Raw genomic sequence first — 15,350 nt, 5'->3', positions numbered from 1 at the left:
TTCATTTTGAATTTTGATTACTTTTGTTTGCCATGGAAGAAATTGTAATGTGAAATTTTCAGTTCAATATTATCATCAAAATTTTTATAGTTTTTGCTTTTCAAATGTGATTTTGTGTTTGAAAATACTTTTCTTGATTTTAAAATTTATAAAATAGGAACTCAGGAAGTGAAAGTGCAAATTTTTAGTGAAAAAAATGAAGAACCCAAGACATAACCTATAAACTTGAGTGTTGATAGGAAATGACATTGGGTAATACGGCAAGGCAGAGCATCCAAAAGAATCTCTCTGCCGATAAAAGTCATAAGAGTAAATAAATAAATAATTAAATAACAGCATTTAATTTGGATTTTCGTTTAATAATGATAATTATTCTATAAATCTCTTCAACAAAGTACATTGCACAAGTCATGTACTTATATTAGCATCATCAGTGAAAATTACACATATCAAAACTATGAATAAATTATTAAATGAAACAGAGAGAAGCTTTAACACATTCATAAACCTCTTTAACAAGGTACATTGCACAAGTCATGTACTTATGTGAGCATCACATCATCAGCAAAAACTCGACATACATTCAGTATTCTGTAGCCTGGTTTGGTGACGTCACGCTATAAGAACTTTACCGAGCAAAACCAGACTTGCTGAAAAATGCATGCGTGAAAACGTCCGTAGAATTCCCTGAACAGTTGCTCTCCTCTCTGGCCTGAGGTAACCTGACTTATTCACCAGTCGGGCCTCTCTATATAGCCTTTCACTGCTGCTCTAAGCCAAAGGTCTCTCTATACATGTAGTGTTCTGAGCCAAAGGCCTCTCTATACTTGTACTGTTCTAAGTCGAGCCATTCATTCTACCTATGTCGTTACACTGCTGATATCTGAATCTGAGATGTTTCTTGCTCTGTCTTTTTCTTATTATTTTTTTATTCTAGTAGAGTAGGTCAAAACTGTCGTATAAATTAGAATTGGAACTGTTTTGGGCTTAAGGCTGTGGTATTTTTCTATTGTTGTCTTGTGTTAAATGCTTGGATGAATAAATAAATCAATAATGAATGGATAAATAATAAATCATAATAATTATAATCTTTATAAAAATAAAAACAAGCCTCAAATTTTGACATTCAATAACTTTTTTATGTGTGCACCGAATTTGATGATTTTTCTAGTTATGTTTCTAATGTTCAGGAACAGGTTTATGGCCTATCAAATTCATAATCCGACTTCAGGACTCTTTCCTACGGTCCTTCAAAGTTTACATGTAATCCTTATGGAAGAAGATTTGTGAGCTGGCCACACACAGAAATAAAAATCAGCTGTTATAATCATTGCGTCATCCAACAGCCGTCGGTAGATAGTAGACAAGAGTGTATGCTGCTCCATAATCGTCCATGTATTTTATTCTAAACGCCCCGACTAAAAACAAAATGACTTTTCTGTGTGTAACAATCCAGCAGTGCGGCCTCAGGTTAAAAGGTGCGTACAGCTTTTGCTCTGCTCCGCAACCGAACGTCACTCCAGCAGAGCGATCGATGATCGACCGGCGAGCAAGAGTGGTTCGACCGGGGAACGCGAGAAGATCTAACATCTTCCGTAACGTTCATGATGGGTGCGTGGGCGGAGCGACTGTGGTTTGATGGTGGTACGAGGGCGGTACGAGGGCGGTAAGAGGGAGGTGCGTGCTCGGAGCAGGTTGGAAGCGCGAATATGTGTACGCAGCTAAAGACTTACATGCTCTAAAGACATTACTTTGTTTCGAATAATTGTACTGTCTTCGGTGTTCAGAGTTAATTTTCGATTGATTTTTAGTGAATTATTTATTTCTCAGTTGGAAAATCTATATATATAAAAGCGAAATGGCACTCACTGACTCACTGACTGACTGACTGACTGACTCACTCACTCGCAGAACTAAAAATCTACCGGACCAAAAACGTTCAAATTTGGTAGGTATGTTCAGTTGACCTTTTAGAGTCGCACTAAGAAATCTTTTGGCGATATTTCAACTCTAAGGGTGGTTTTTAAAAGTTTAAAGTTCGTCCTTTAGCATGTATATTCTTCTTATTCCAATATCTTAAAATTATAATTGAAAAATGTCCATACCATATGTTAATATAGAACTATAATCTAGAGAGAGTACCTCTTCGGAACAAATGTAAACTGGTAACTAAATTAATAATTTTGTCAGGTTGGCATTAAGTTGAGTTGACTTTGTTAGGTTGGCACCAAGTTGAAGATTGAAATGCATTCATCGCGGAAAAATTTATTGGGCACTGCTACTTGAATCAGAGCTATCCCTAGTAATATACAAATTTCACTCATTTTTGAAAAATTATAACCCAGTACTCATTGGAGATAGAGAGTTCCGAATGATCTCATTTCATTCCGAATTTCATGTTCTAGAAAAAAGGGGGGAGCAAATTTTTCTGTCCGATTACGAGATTTGGCAGAAATAGCTGAAAACTGGAAAATGAGCCGAAAATACGAGGTTTTTGAGCCACTTTGTATCTAGCACAAGGAAATTTTGCATGGAGAAATTGGTTCTGGACTTCTCTTATGTACCCAAATGATATATTAAAAATCAGAACAACAATATAAATTGCAAGCACACCCCCTTTTTTATGTCTATATTGACTGGACTACAACAGGCATGGCCCAAAACTATTCTGTTTCAAAATTTTGATAAAAATGAGAATAGGCCTATGATATGAGGCGTTTATCAAGCTATATCAAGCCGATAGCCTAGTAGTACCTTTTCATGAAGTTATGTGACGCTGGTAGTCTCTCATATTTTGCCGTTTTGACACTCTCACCCAGCCAACAGTAATAATAGACAGAAGTCAACAGTAATTATTAGCTTCAGTTAACAAAAAAACGGCTTGAAATTTGGAACATGATCGACCGACAGTCAAAGGATATCTTCTAATCAAATTAACATAAGAACATTATGGAAAGTCCATTATTAGCAATCACCTCCCGTGGATTATAATTCATAGCAAGAATGCTAAAATTTTGTACACTTCTTGAACCTTTTTGATCTTCACTTTTGATCAGAACATAGCTTCCTTTGTTCAAGACCTAGATTGTGATAGCTGCTGAAGCCATTGTAATCAATAAGGCAGTTAAAGTCATTAATAATGGAAAAATATTATTCTCTTCAACAACTACAACATAATACCATAGAGAAACAATAGCATAAGTAGATATCCCATGGTATAGGGCTTGTTGAAGAAAGTGATATTTACCATTATTGATGACTTGAGTTTGCCTACTGATTGATTCAAAAGTAGAAGGGATATTTAGAAGAGATCATTGAGGACATGCTAATTTTTTACATGCTGTATGATATGCATCAAGTTAGTATTATCATAGAGAAACAATAGCATAAGTAGATATCCCATGGTATAGGACGTTTATGTCGCAACTTTTACTGTTATCTCAAGCCGATAGTCCATGTAGTTCTTTCCCATGTAGCTGTGTGACGCTGGTAGACTCTTAAATTGTGCCGTTCATACACTCTCACCCCAACAAAACAGTAAAAATTGACAATAGTCGGCTTGAGATAACAGTAAAAATTGCAACATAAACGTCCTATACCATGGGATATATACTTATGCTATTGTTTCTCTATGATAATACTAACTTGAAGCATATCATACAGCATGGAAAAAATAAGCATGTCCTCAATGATCTCTTCTAAATATCCTTTCTACTTTTTAATCAATCAGCAGGCAAAATCAAGCCATCAATAATGATAGAATATCACTTTCTTCAACAAGCCCTTGAAGAATACTATATAGAAGATAGTTTCTCATTGCATGTCCTCAATGATAGAAAGAATCTAGCTCTCTTGACTCTCTTCTAGTTTAGAGTCAGTCGGCCAAATCAAGTCAACCATAATACCCAATATCACATCTTCAACAGGCGCTTGGAAGATATCATACAAAATAAACATTTTGCAAATACTCAATGATAGGAAAAATAATATTCCTCCTCTCATTAGACACGTTAAGATGATACAAGATAGAAATGTTGCAACAATTTGTTAGTGTCATTCCAAAACTAACACTACCCAAGCCAGTCACACACTAGTCCAAAAAAAACTTCTTCAACAAATTTCCATCATCCCACTAAGTCTGTGTTACACTCACACTGAGACTATGTTACATCCTCCAAACCTCTCTCACCTTCCTTCCTCTATTTTTATATTTCTCCACTCTATTTATTTATCTTACATCATCACTTGTCATAAAATCCGGTCAGCTGTTACTTTTTAACGCGAGTTATTATTTCTGGCGACTTTAGCTCTTGTCACTGTATTCTTTCTCACTTAAACTGCATTTATTTTTAGAAGTAAATGTGTTTTTTCTCTTTTTAACTGGACTTATTTTTAAGATCAAGTTCGGAGATTTGAGCCAGACGTTGTGTGTCCTAGTAGCTGTCATACCGTGAGAGTGATGACTGACAATCTGTTGCTAGAGCTGGTGTAACTTTTCATTCATCCGAATTAAACATACGAATTCATTCATGATTTCATTCCATTGATACGTTTCGTCTGTTGATTTCATTGATGAGATAACGTATGGGGTTTTCAATCATCGAAATTTATAGCAATGAACTACTAGTGGTTCTGTTAACTGTAGACCTCACGCAGTATTCTCATCCACAAGATTGGAACTATAGACCTTATGGGAATACAACAATAGACTGGCTTCTCCAAACATCTGTGTAATCACTTGTCAGCTAATTTATGATGAATAATTCTATGGTCTGAGTTTTACTTTTTACTTTCCTTGCCCTATTAGCATAGGTAAGGAAAGTATTGCTTTCCGAAAAAAATTAAGGTACCCGAATTTCTGAATTTCTATACGTTTCAAGGTCCCCTGAGTCCAAAAAACTGGTTCTTGGGTATTGGTCTGTATGTGTGTGTGTGTGTGTTTGTGTGTATGAGTGTATGTGCGTCTGTGTACACGATATATCATCTCCCAATTAACGGAATGACTTGAAATTTCGAACTTAAGGTCCTTTCACTATAAGGATCCGACACGAACAATTTCGATCAAATGCAATTCAAGATGGCGGCTAAAATGGCAAAAATGTTGTCAAAAACAGGGTTTTTCGTGATTTTCTCGGAAACGGCTCCAACGATTTTGATCAAATTCATACCTAGGATAGTCATCGATAAGCTCTATCAACTGCAATAAGTCCCATATCTGTAAAAATTTCAGGATTCCCAATTATCACGTTTCAGATACAATTGAAACAAAGAAAATCAAGTGGAGTAGATTGAGCATGAAAATCTCTACAATTAATGTTCAGTAACATTTTCACCTAAAATTGAAAATAAGCTTTAAATTCGAGAAAATGTGATTATTCAATTGCAAATTATTGTTGATTGTATTAAATCATTCACTATGAAGAGATAGCAGACCTCATGTGTGTCTCCAGCGTTATTGCCCTGTCACCAGCTGGCTCAAATCTTTGAATAGTAGACTTGAGATGCGCGGGAACACTAGCGTCAGGTGATCAATTTTCATAACGGCAAGGAAAGTTGTGTGAGTGCGCCACACCAGATTTTTACTCTAATATTGGCATATGAAGGAGGCTCCTTTTTCCTTTCATATTATCCTTGAAATGCAAAATTTCAAAAACCTTGTATATACGTCGACGCGCAATTAAAAAAGGAAATTATCAAACTCACTCATTGATTCATGATTTTATTCATGATACGTTTTGTCTTTTGATTTCAATGCTGCTACGACGTCAAGGGTTCTACATCATAGAAATCTACCATAATAATATAGCATTAATGATTGAATCTTTAATCCTAAAATATCTTTATTTACTCATAAATATACTTTTCAATAGTTTTTAAACAGCAATTGATGACGTGAATTTTTCATCAAAATGGCTAATGAACTGACAATCAGTTTCAAGAGATGGTGTAACATTTTATTCATTCAAATAAAACTCACGCATTCATTCATGATTTTATTTCATTAACACGCTCCATCTGATATGCCGTTTGAGATTTCTGATTGAAGTAATATAAAGCAATTACAATGAAGTCTCCAATCCTACAATTATAATTTACTAGCCTTCAGGCTCACTTCGCTCGCCATATCCGTCTAGCCAGGGGGCTCCGCCCCCTGGACCCCCGACTGGATCGTCCAAGAATGAGGTCAGCAGGCTCGCTTCGCTCGCCTGCATTTTTCATTCAAGCATTTTTATCATATGTTAGGACGATCCAGTCGGGGGTCCAGACTAAACGGATATGGCGAGCGAAGTGAGCCTGACGGCTAGTAATATAATATTCCCAGGTATAACTCTGATTGAAGTAGCAGTGCCCAATCAATTTTTCCGCGATAAATGCATTTCAATCTTCAACTTGGTGCCAACCTAACAAACTCAACTCAACTTAATGCCAACCTGACAAAATTATTAATTTAGTTACCAGTTAACAATTACTGTTTCGAAGAGGTACTCTCTCTAGATTATAGTTCTATATTAACATAATAATGGTATGGCCTTTTTTCAATTATAATTAAGAGAATAAGAAGTATATACATGTCAAAAGACGAACTTCAAACCCTTAAAAACCACCCTTAGAGTTAAAATATTGCCAAAAGATTTCTTAGTGCCCCTCTAAAGAGCCAACTGAACATACCTACCAAATTTGAACGGTTTTGGTCCGGTAGATTTCTAGTTCTGCGAGTGAGTGAGTGAGTGAGTCAGTCAGTCAGTCAGTGAGTGAGTGCCATTTTGCTTCTATATATATAGATTTATAATCATATCCTTATAGCTCTCAAATAGCATTAGACTGCTCAGCTCTTATCATTTATCATTAAAATAGCTGGTACTTTCCTATCTTTTCAAAACACTACTGCATTCCAATAATCGTATCATTCTCGAGTGTCAAAATTAATAATTATTGCAGAGTAAAAAACTATTGAATCACAGTATATCAATCATTATTCCATCTATAACCAAATCGCAAATCATCTAAATCTGATAATATAGAATTTATTCTTACTGTAGCCTACTATAAATCCTATAGTAAGGTCCACGTTATAATGACAGTGGATAAAGATAGAAGAATAGCGATGCCGACTCTCTGCATTAATTAATCATATTTCTACACTATCAAAAACATAATTGGCACCGTTGTGAACCTAGAAAAGGATAGTACCACCGGCTTTGTCGAATGATAGACAAGGATAGCAAAACCAAAGTTGATCAAATACTGTCATTATGACTTGGACCTCACTATAGTAATATATACTCTCTTACCATTGAATATCTAATCACCTACGAACTTCAATCTCTCAAGCTCTTAATAATTACTATTCAATTACCGATTCATCGCATTCATTTAAACATTAACAAACACGTAACCCTGGTTTTAATAACTCATCGATTGCTATCTGAATCCCCAAATCCATCCCAATCAAGCGTTAATCAACAATTTTACATCCACATCTAGAGCGACGTTCGTTTAAAATTTAACCGACAAATTTGCAGCAAATTACCACTGCATCAATTTTTTACGAGCGCGCTATGGAAGCGGCATGCAAAATTTAATCGGCTGTCATAAATTTTTATTCGAATCGAACCCTGGTTGCTTTGGTTCCGGTTAGATCCACACTATCTTGTCAGTATTTCTGATAAGACATCATCAATGCTTTCCCTTCATTCAATACTGACAATTCTTGGTCATCATCTGACTGTCAGTATCTCCAGTAAATTCCACCAATTCACTTCTAATTCAACTCATGCTGACAAATTACAGTGGATCTCAATATTGAAATTCAGGTGCGTTGTTGCCAATTCTCCGAGAGTGCTGTGTCGATATCTCTCTATCGGTGTTTATGGAGGCATCAGAGTATGTGATATGATATCGTTGCCGCTATATACGCTTTATGGCCTGCCATAACTTTATGGAAGCCGTAAAACTGTTGCTCCATAACTGTATATTCCGTAAGTGTTGGCGCATCAGGTTCATAGCTTTTTGACTTCTAATGTTGGCAACACATCTTCAAGGAGAGTTTCTGAGTGGAATGTGTGAGCTGTATATGGGGTTTGTGGGAATGGAACGAGGGAGGCTGTGTTATCTTTATTTGAGAGAGATTTTTCGTGTTTTAACCGTTATTTTCGGTATTTATTCATTATTCGTTATGTATTCTCCATTATTTATTTCCTCTATGAACGTCGTATCTTGGAGAGTTTTTGATTTGAATGTTATTTTTCATGTTTCCAATGTTATTTTCAGTATTATTTTTCATCTTCATTGATGGAATTTTTTTCTCAATTTGTTCATCTAATCCTTATACAGGAAACAAAGGACGACCTAAAGTACTCCATATATATCAACTGACAAAAATATGTGTGGAGTATGAACTTCGAATTTCAGCTACAAAGACAAAAGTCATGGCTTTCAAAGGAAAATGACCAGTCCGAACAGAATTTGGGGTTGGAGATTCAATCTTGGACCAAGTTTCAGCCTTCACTTATTTGAGTTGTACTCTCACCTACGAAAAAGATGAAGATATTTTCAATAAGTTGAAAAATTCCAATATATTTGTGGTACAATTCATAGAATATTGAAAAATAAAGTAAGGAGAGTCACAAAGCTGAAATTCTACAAGACCATGGCTATCCCAGTGTTGACGTATGGAAGCGAATCATGGGTACTAGGTAGAAAAGAAATCAGCAGAATCCAAGCGGCTGAGATGCGCTTTCTAAGGAGTGTAAAGGGATGCACAAGATTGGATCTACTCCGAAATGAGGACATTTGAGATGAGCTTAAGGTTGAGCAACTAAATGAAGAAATTAAAAAATATCGAAATAGATGGAAAGCGCACATCGACAGAATGCCAACCGGTAGAATCCCTGTGAAAGCACTCAACTATAAGAGAGACGTTGGAAGACCAAGGAAAGGTGGTCTTAAAACAAGACATGATTTTAAAGTTAATTTTTAATTATATTCTTGATAAATTTCAATTTCCATTGCTATTTTAAAGACCGGAACAGGCAATCATGCCTATACCGTGGAAGTCAGGTGGAAAAGGAGAAGAATTTGTTCATCTTGATTTGTGTGAGTGATAGCGTGTATCAGAAATATAATACATTCATCTCACTGGAACACAATACGAGTAATCAAGTTTTCTATTTTTGAAAATAAAATGGGTACTTGGTAACTTTGAGTGTGTTTAAATAATGTTAGTTGCCTCATAGAGAAAAATAAGAAGGCCTACTTACTTTTACCAAAGACCTTACAGATGCATAGACTCACATGCAGCACTAGTGTCGTACTTGGAATTGAAATCGGCCATTGAGGGGGCAACCTATAAGATTATTACATACTAATGCCTTTGTAATCTATAGTATTACAAATATATAGATATAATATCTTGTGCTAAAATACCCCAATGGCGGCCTTCAATTTCAAGTAAGAGCTATCATTGGGAAGGCATAGTCATTGTGGGTCTATATCTCTTTAAGGTCTTTGCATTTAGCCCACTGTATAACCCTCTGTAATGTATTTAGCCTGGTACTAGATGAGACCAAAAATATTTCATGGAAATAATATGCAATAAGTAATATTATTCAGTTTATCATTATCCATACTGCTCATATGTTGAATTATTCGCTCTATATTAATCTGTTCTTCCATCAATAGTATATTTCGCACCTAGAGCAGAGTTTTCCGGCTCGGAATCGGTTTTCAAGTCCGAGGCCGTAGGCCGAGGACTAGAAAAGATTGAGAGTCGGAAAAACATTTTTGCCCGTGGTGCGAACGCTATTTTTCGCCACACACAGAAATAAACTATATATATATGAGAATAGTTGTTTACTAAGCACTTCCGAAAGCAGAAGTGGAAGGTGATATCTCTAGCAAATCTGAGGTAATCTGAATATCGGAAAAATGGTCCAAGTATTTTTATTTTTTATTCTGATTTGTCTAAATACCTAGAAGATGATGTTCAATTATGTGGGAGGTTGAGTTTATACTTTTTTATTCTTTCAAATGACAATAAGATGATATTATTATAAATGTTTCAATTATTGAATAATGAACATAAATAATGGAAAGTTTTTTGATCAGCTGTTTTTTGATCACCTTTCTTAATTCCATGTTAGCGGCTGGAAAGGGTACTCTTTCGGCCTAGGCCGGAAAGAAACCTGTTCTGACGTCAGACGAGAGTCGTCTGCAAAAGTTCTTTCTCCGATTTTATTTTTAGTTCATATAAATGATCTATTAAGTCTTCCTATCAAGGGATGTAGAGTTTTGTCGTATGCTGATGATACTGCATTGGTTTTTACGGGGACTTCATGGGACAACGTGATATCCTTAACCAACATCGGACTAGCTGGTGTGAGAGTGTGGCTTGTTAGAAATGCGTTGACACTAAATTACTCGAAGAGCGTTTATATGACTTTTCACCAAACTCAAGAACTCAACCCGATGATATCACACTTCAATTAAAGGCAGTAAGAGTACACAATGTAAATTGCCTGTATGGCAAGAACGGTAGCAATCGTAATCAACTGCCTTGCCTTGTCCCGTTTTAGAAAACGTGACCAAAACAAAGTATTTAGGTGCCACTCTGGACCCTCATTTAAGATGGAATGAGCATATAAATAGTATGTGTAGCAAAATGAAATTTATGATCCACAAATTTTATAATTTGAGCTTACTCAAAGACAAAGGTCTAAGTAGAATGGTATACCTAGCATATGCTCAGTCAGTCTTCCAGTATGGAATTAGGGTGTGGGGTGGCGCTTTCAATGCACATTTTAAAAAATTGAATGTTATTCAAAAGTGTATTCTCAAGGCAGCCTTGGGAGTGCCCAGACGATACCCTAGTCACCAACTTTTTCTGGAATTTGGAGTTATGACAGTCAGACAGCTATATATTAGAAATCTAATTAAATATATCAGCAATCATACAGATATCTTTACACTGCATCAAACTAATTATATTTTCAGATCTGCAAACAGATATATTGTTCCTCGAACTGACTCAACTATATGCAGAAGACAATTCAACTACAGAGTAAATAAACTAATAAATATCATTCCAGAACATTTTATAAAAATAAAACCCTCTAAAGCACTTATAACAAGAATTGAGAACTGGATCAAGACCGAAAATGTTGTAGTCAAACTATTTCAACTCTAGGCATTCATCACTCTTTATTATCATGTTTTATTCAAATTATTTCCCCCTTTACTATCTGAAAGTTGTCTATCAAACTATGATTTTGTTACTTTGTCTTATCGTTTGTAAGTATTGAGATGTGACCTGGTTTCCATAGTTTTATTTATTCTAGTGGTTTCAATTAGCTCTTTTTTTCTATTGACATGTTTGCTGTACCTAGTTGCTCAAACTCACTGCCGGCGCACAAGTTTTCTTTGCCGGTAGTGCCATTTTGTAAGTTAAAATATTTATTTTATCAATCTGTATTATTTTATGGCAAATAAATGAGTTTGAAATGAAATGAAATGAAACAATGTCTTTCAGATCTACGTAGGGACTGGAAAACAGCTGCTTTCTGTGCAGTGTGGCGAAAACACATTTTCAATACATTTCAAGCATAAAGATGGCATAGCATGATTGTAGTGAATTAATAGATAAAAGTGTGGGTGAAGAAAATAATGTTGATTAATCCAGAATAGTATTTGCAACTATACAGGAAACGAATTTGAGAGGCTATTGGGAAAAATACTTCCAAGTGATCTGGCAATAGCTGTCAGGAGAATAGAAATAGAATAGAATAGAATAGCTGCCTTTATTTTTACCTAGGAGGGCGGAGTTAGGGCGCAGCCGGCCCTCTCTTACACTCAACCCTCCAATACAATGCTAAATAATTACTGGATAAAACAAATCAAATTCAGGTAGAGAGAGTAGGCGGAGTCTAGAGGTGTCATTGCGAGAGAACCGAAATCAAAACTCGCTTGTGATTGGTTCCTAGTCTGCACTACATGAGTGAATTTACACGACTGCAGTGTGGAGCAAGAAGAAAAACAATAAGAGAATAACCAAGAAAGAAGCAAAGCACAAAGAAAGTAACGAATGAGATAACCTAGGGAAATCCTCAGAAAGAGGGAAAAAGTGTAGTTGAAAAAGATCAAGGAGAAAGTGGGAGAAGAAGAAGAAGGAGGAAGAGAGAAAGAAGAAGAAGAATAAGAAGAAAAATAATTGAACGATGAAACAAAGGACAAGAAAGTAACAGGGAAAACAATCAAGAAATACCTGAGTAATAAAAGAATATTAGAGTGAAAAAAGATCAAGGATGATGTGGGAGAGGAGAAGAGAAATATGAAGAACAGGGAGAAGACGAAGAAGAAGAAGAAGAAGAAGAAAAATAATTGAACAATGAAACAAAGGACAAAGAAAGTAACAGGGAAAACAATCAAGAAATACCTGAGTAATAAAAGAATATTAGAGTGAAAAAAGATCAAGGATGATGTGGGAGAGGAGAAGAGAAATATGAGGAACAGGGAGAAGAAGAAGAAGAGGAAGAAGAAGAAGAAGAAAAATAATTGAACACTGAAACAAAGGACAAAGAAAGTAACAGGGAAAACAATCAAGAAATACCTGAGTAATAAAAGAATATCAGAGTGAAAAAAGATCAAGGATGATGTGGGAGAGGAGAAGAGAAATATGAGGAACAGGGAGAAGACGAAGAGAAGAAGAAGAAGAAGAAGAGAAGAAGAAGAAGAAGAAGACGAAGAAGAAGAAGAAGAAGAAGAGAAGAAGAAGAAGAGAGAAGAAGAAGAAGAAGAAGAAGAGAAGAAGAAGAAGAAGAAGAAGATGAAGAAGAAGAAGAAGAAGAATAAGAAGAAGAAGAAGAAGAAGAAGAGAAGAAGAAGAAGAAGAAGAAGAAGAATAAGAAGAAGAAGAAGAAGAAGAGAAGAAGAAGAGAAGAAGAAGAAGAAGAAGACGAAGAAGAAGAAGAAGAAGAGGAAGAAGAAGAAGAAGAAGATGAAGAAGAAGAAGAAGAAGAGGAAGAAGAAGAAGAAGAAGAGGAAGAAGAAGAAGAAGAGGAAGAAGAAGAAGAAGAGGAAGAAGAAGAAGAAGAGGAAGAAGAAGAAGAAGAAGGAAGAAGAAGAAGAAGAAAAATAATTGAACAATGGAACAAAGGACAAAGAAAGTAACAGGGAAAACAATCAAGAAATACCTGAGTAATAAAAGAATATCAGAGTGAAAAAAGATCAAGGAGAAAGTGGGAGAAGAAGAAGAAGAGAGAAGAAGAAGAAGAGGAAGAAGAAGAAGAAAAGAAGAAGAAAAAGAAGAAGACAGAAGAAGAAGAAGAAGAAGAAGAAGAAGAAGAAGAAGAAGAAGAAGAAGAAGAGAAGAAGAAGAAGAGAAGAAGAAGAAGAAGAGAAGAAGAAGAAGAAGAAGAACAAGTGGAGAGATAATTGTTGGAGCCTCATTTTAGTGTTGCAGCAGCTAAAGAGCGACGATTTAATGAGGAGAAGGCATAAAGTCATCAAAAGTGGCCTAATGAGAGTTTGCTAGTCTCTCACGCACTTCATCTCTTTTTCATCCTGCTCCCAAAATCCTGATCCTTTCCTCCCCTTCTTCTTCTTTTCCCTCTTCCTCTACTTCTACCTCTTCTTCTCCTACCCTTCAACTCCATCCTTTTCGGCATTATTCTCCTCAATCATCCTGGGCTCTTCTCACATCATGATTTAGAACGTAGCACTTCTATCGTGGAGTTCCATGAACCTTAACCACGTTATCATATACTCTATCATGAAGATCTCAATCATAATTTGAACCGTTTCCGTTCTCATCAGTTTTTTCTTGTTATTTTATATAATATAAATATCGGGGACCAAGCTCCGCTCTGGAGTACAAAAGCATGAAAAATGTATTACGGAAGAAGACATTATAATTGACCGAGCGAAGTGGGGTCTAAGATTCAAGTCGCCAGTTTGGCATTTCTCTTAATGTTTGAATGTTTGAATGTTTGAATGTTTGAATGTTTGAATGTTTGAATGTTTGAATGTTTGAATGTTTGAATGTTTGAATGTTTGAATGTTTGAATTTTTAATGTTTGAATGTTTGAATGTTTGAATGTTTGAATGTTTGAATGTTTGAATGTTTGAATGTTTGAATGTTTGAATGTTTAAATGTTTATATGTTTTTATGTTTATATGTTGCGCATTTACGGCAAAACGCGGTAATAGATTTTCATGAAATTTGACAGGTATGTACCTTTTTAAATTGCGCGTCGACGTATATACAAGGTTTTTGGAAATTTTGCATTTCAAGGATAATATAAAAGGAAAAAGGAGCCTCCTTCATACGTCAATATAAGAGTGAAAATCAGACTATAGAATTATTCATCATAAATCAGCTGTCGAGTTGACTATAAATTGCACGCCATGACGCATGCAATTCAATATCTCAATGTAACTTGGTAAAAAATTAGTAGCTGTGTAGACTATAAATTGCATGCCTCATCGCATGCCTAATTGAATACAATTTTTATGCACTATTAAATAGGATGCAAAGAACTTATAACAGCTCGTCTGGGCGACCAGATGTCTTCTGGTTTTCTCGCGCTGAATTCCGGAAAGCGTTATAATTATGATAATTAGTCTTGTGTAAGCATGATTTGATCAAATAAATAGTTAGTGTATCAGTGTGGATGTGCTTATGGGTAGGGACGTCGTTATAACTGCGTGAGGTTTACTGTTCACAGAACTACCAGTAGTAATATGCATAGTTCATACAGAAATGTCCTGCCTAACCACAATGAATTGAGATTATTTCCCAGAGGAATGCAAAAATTTCCCTCACAAAGGCCCGGTTGCACTAAAGCCGGTTAAATTCTAATCCTGAATAATTTCACGTAAACCAAATCAGAGAAGACCATTTCAAAAAGATGGTTCTACTGGAATTAATCAGGATTAAAAATAACGCGGCTTTTTTGCAACTGGAACTATGTACCTTATTGAATGATTACAAAAGTTGAACAGCTGAGTAATAATTTTGACACAGTCCCACACACATGAACTCGCTCACTCACTTCCATCATCAACAGACGACGAAATAATTATTAACAGCTGTTCTTCCAAGGATGATTAATAATTATCCTTTTGATGTCCTTCAGCGAGTTTTCCCAGGGATGAGACCTAGTGCAATCGAGTTTTTATATTATAAACCTTTCATGTTCTGAATTTCGTGAGAATCGTTGAAGTCGTTTTCGAGATCCGGTAAAATATAATAGTATCTTAAGTAACAAGGATGGGAAGCGGCCTTTTGCAGGCGAGAATGATGTTTCGAATTTCATTCGAGCTCTGCAAAAGACATTCACGTTCAAGTAACTTAC

This window comes from Nilaparvata lugens, chromosome 12, assembly GCF_014356525.2.
Source record: "Nilaparvata lugens isolate BPH chromosome 12, ASM1435652v1, whole genome shotgun sequence".
Lineage (NCBI taxonomy): Eukaryota > Metazoa > Arthropoda > Insecta > Hemiptera > Delphacidae > Nilaparvata > Nilaparvata lugens.
This window is presented reverse-complemented; position numbering follows the sequence as displayed.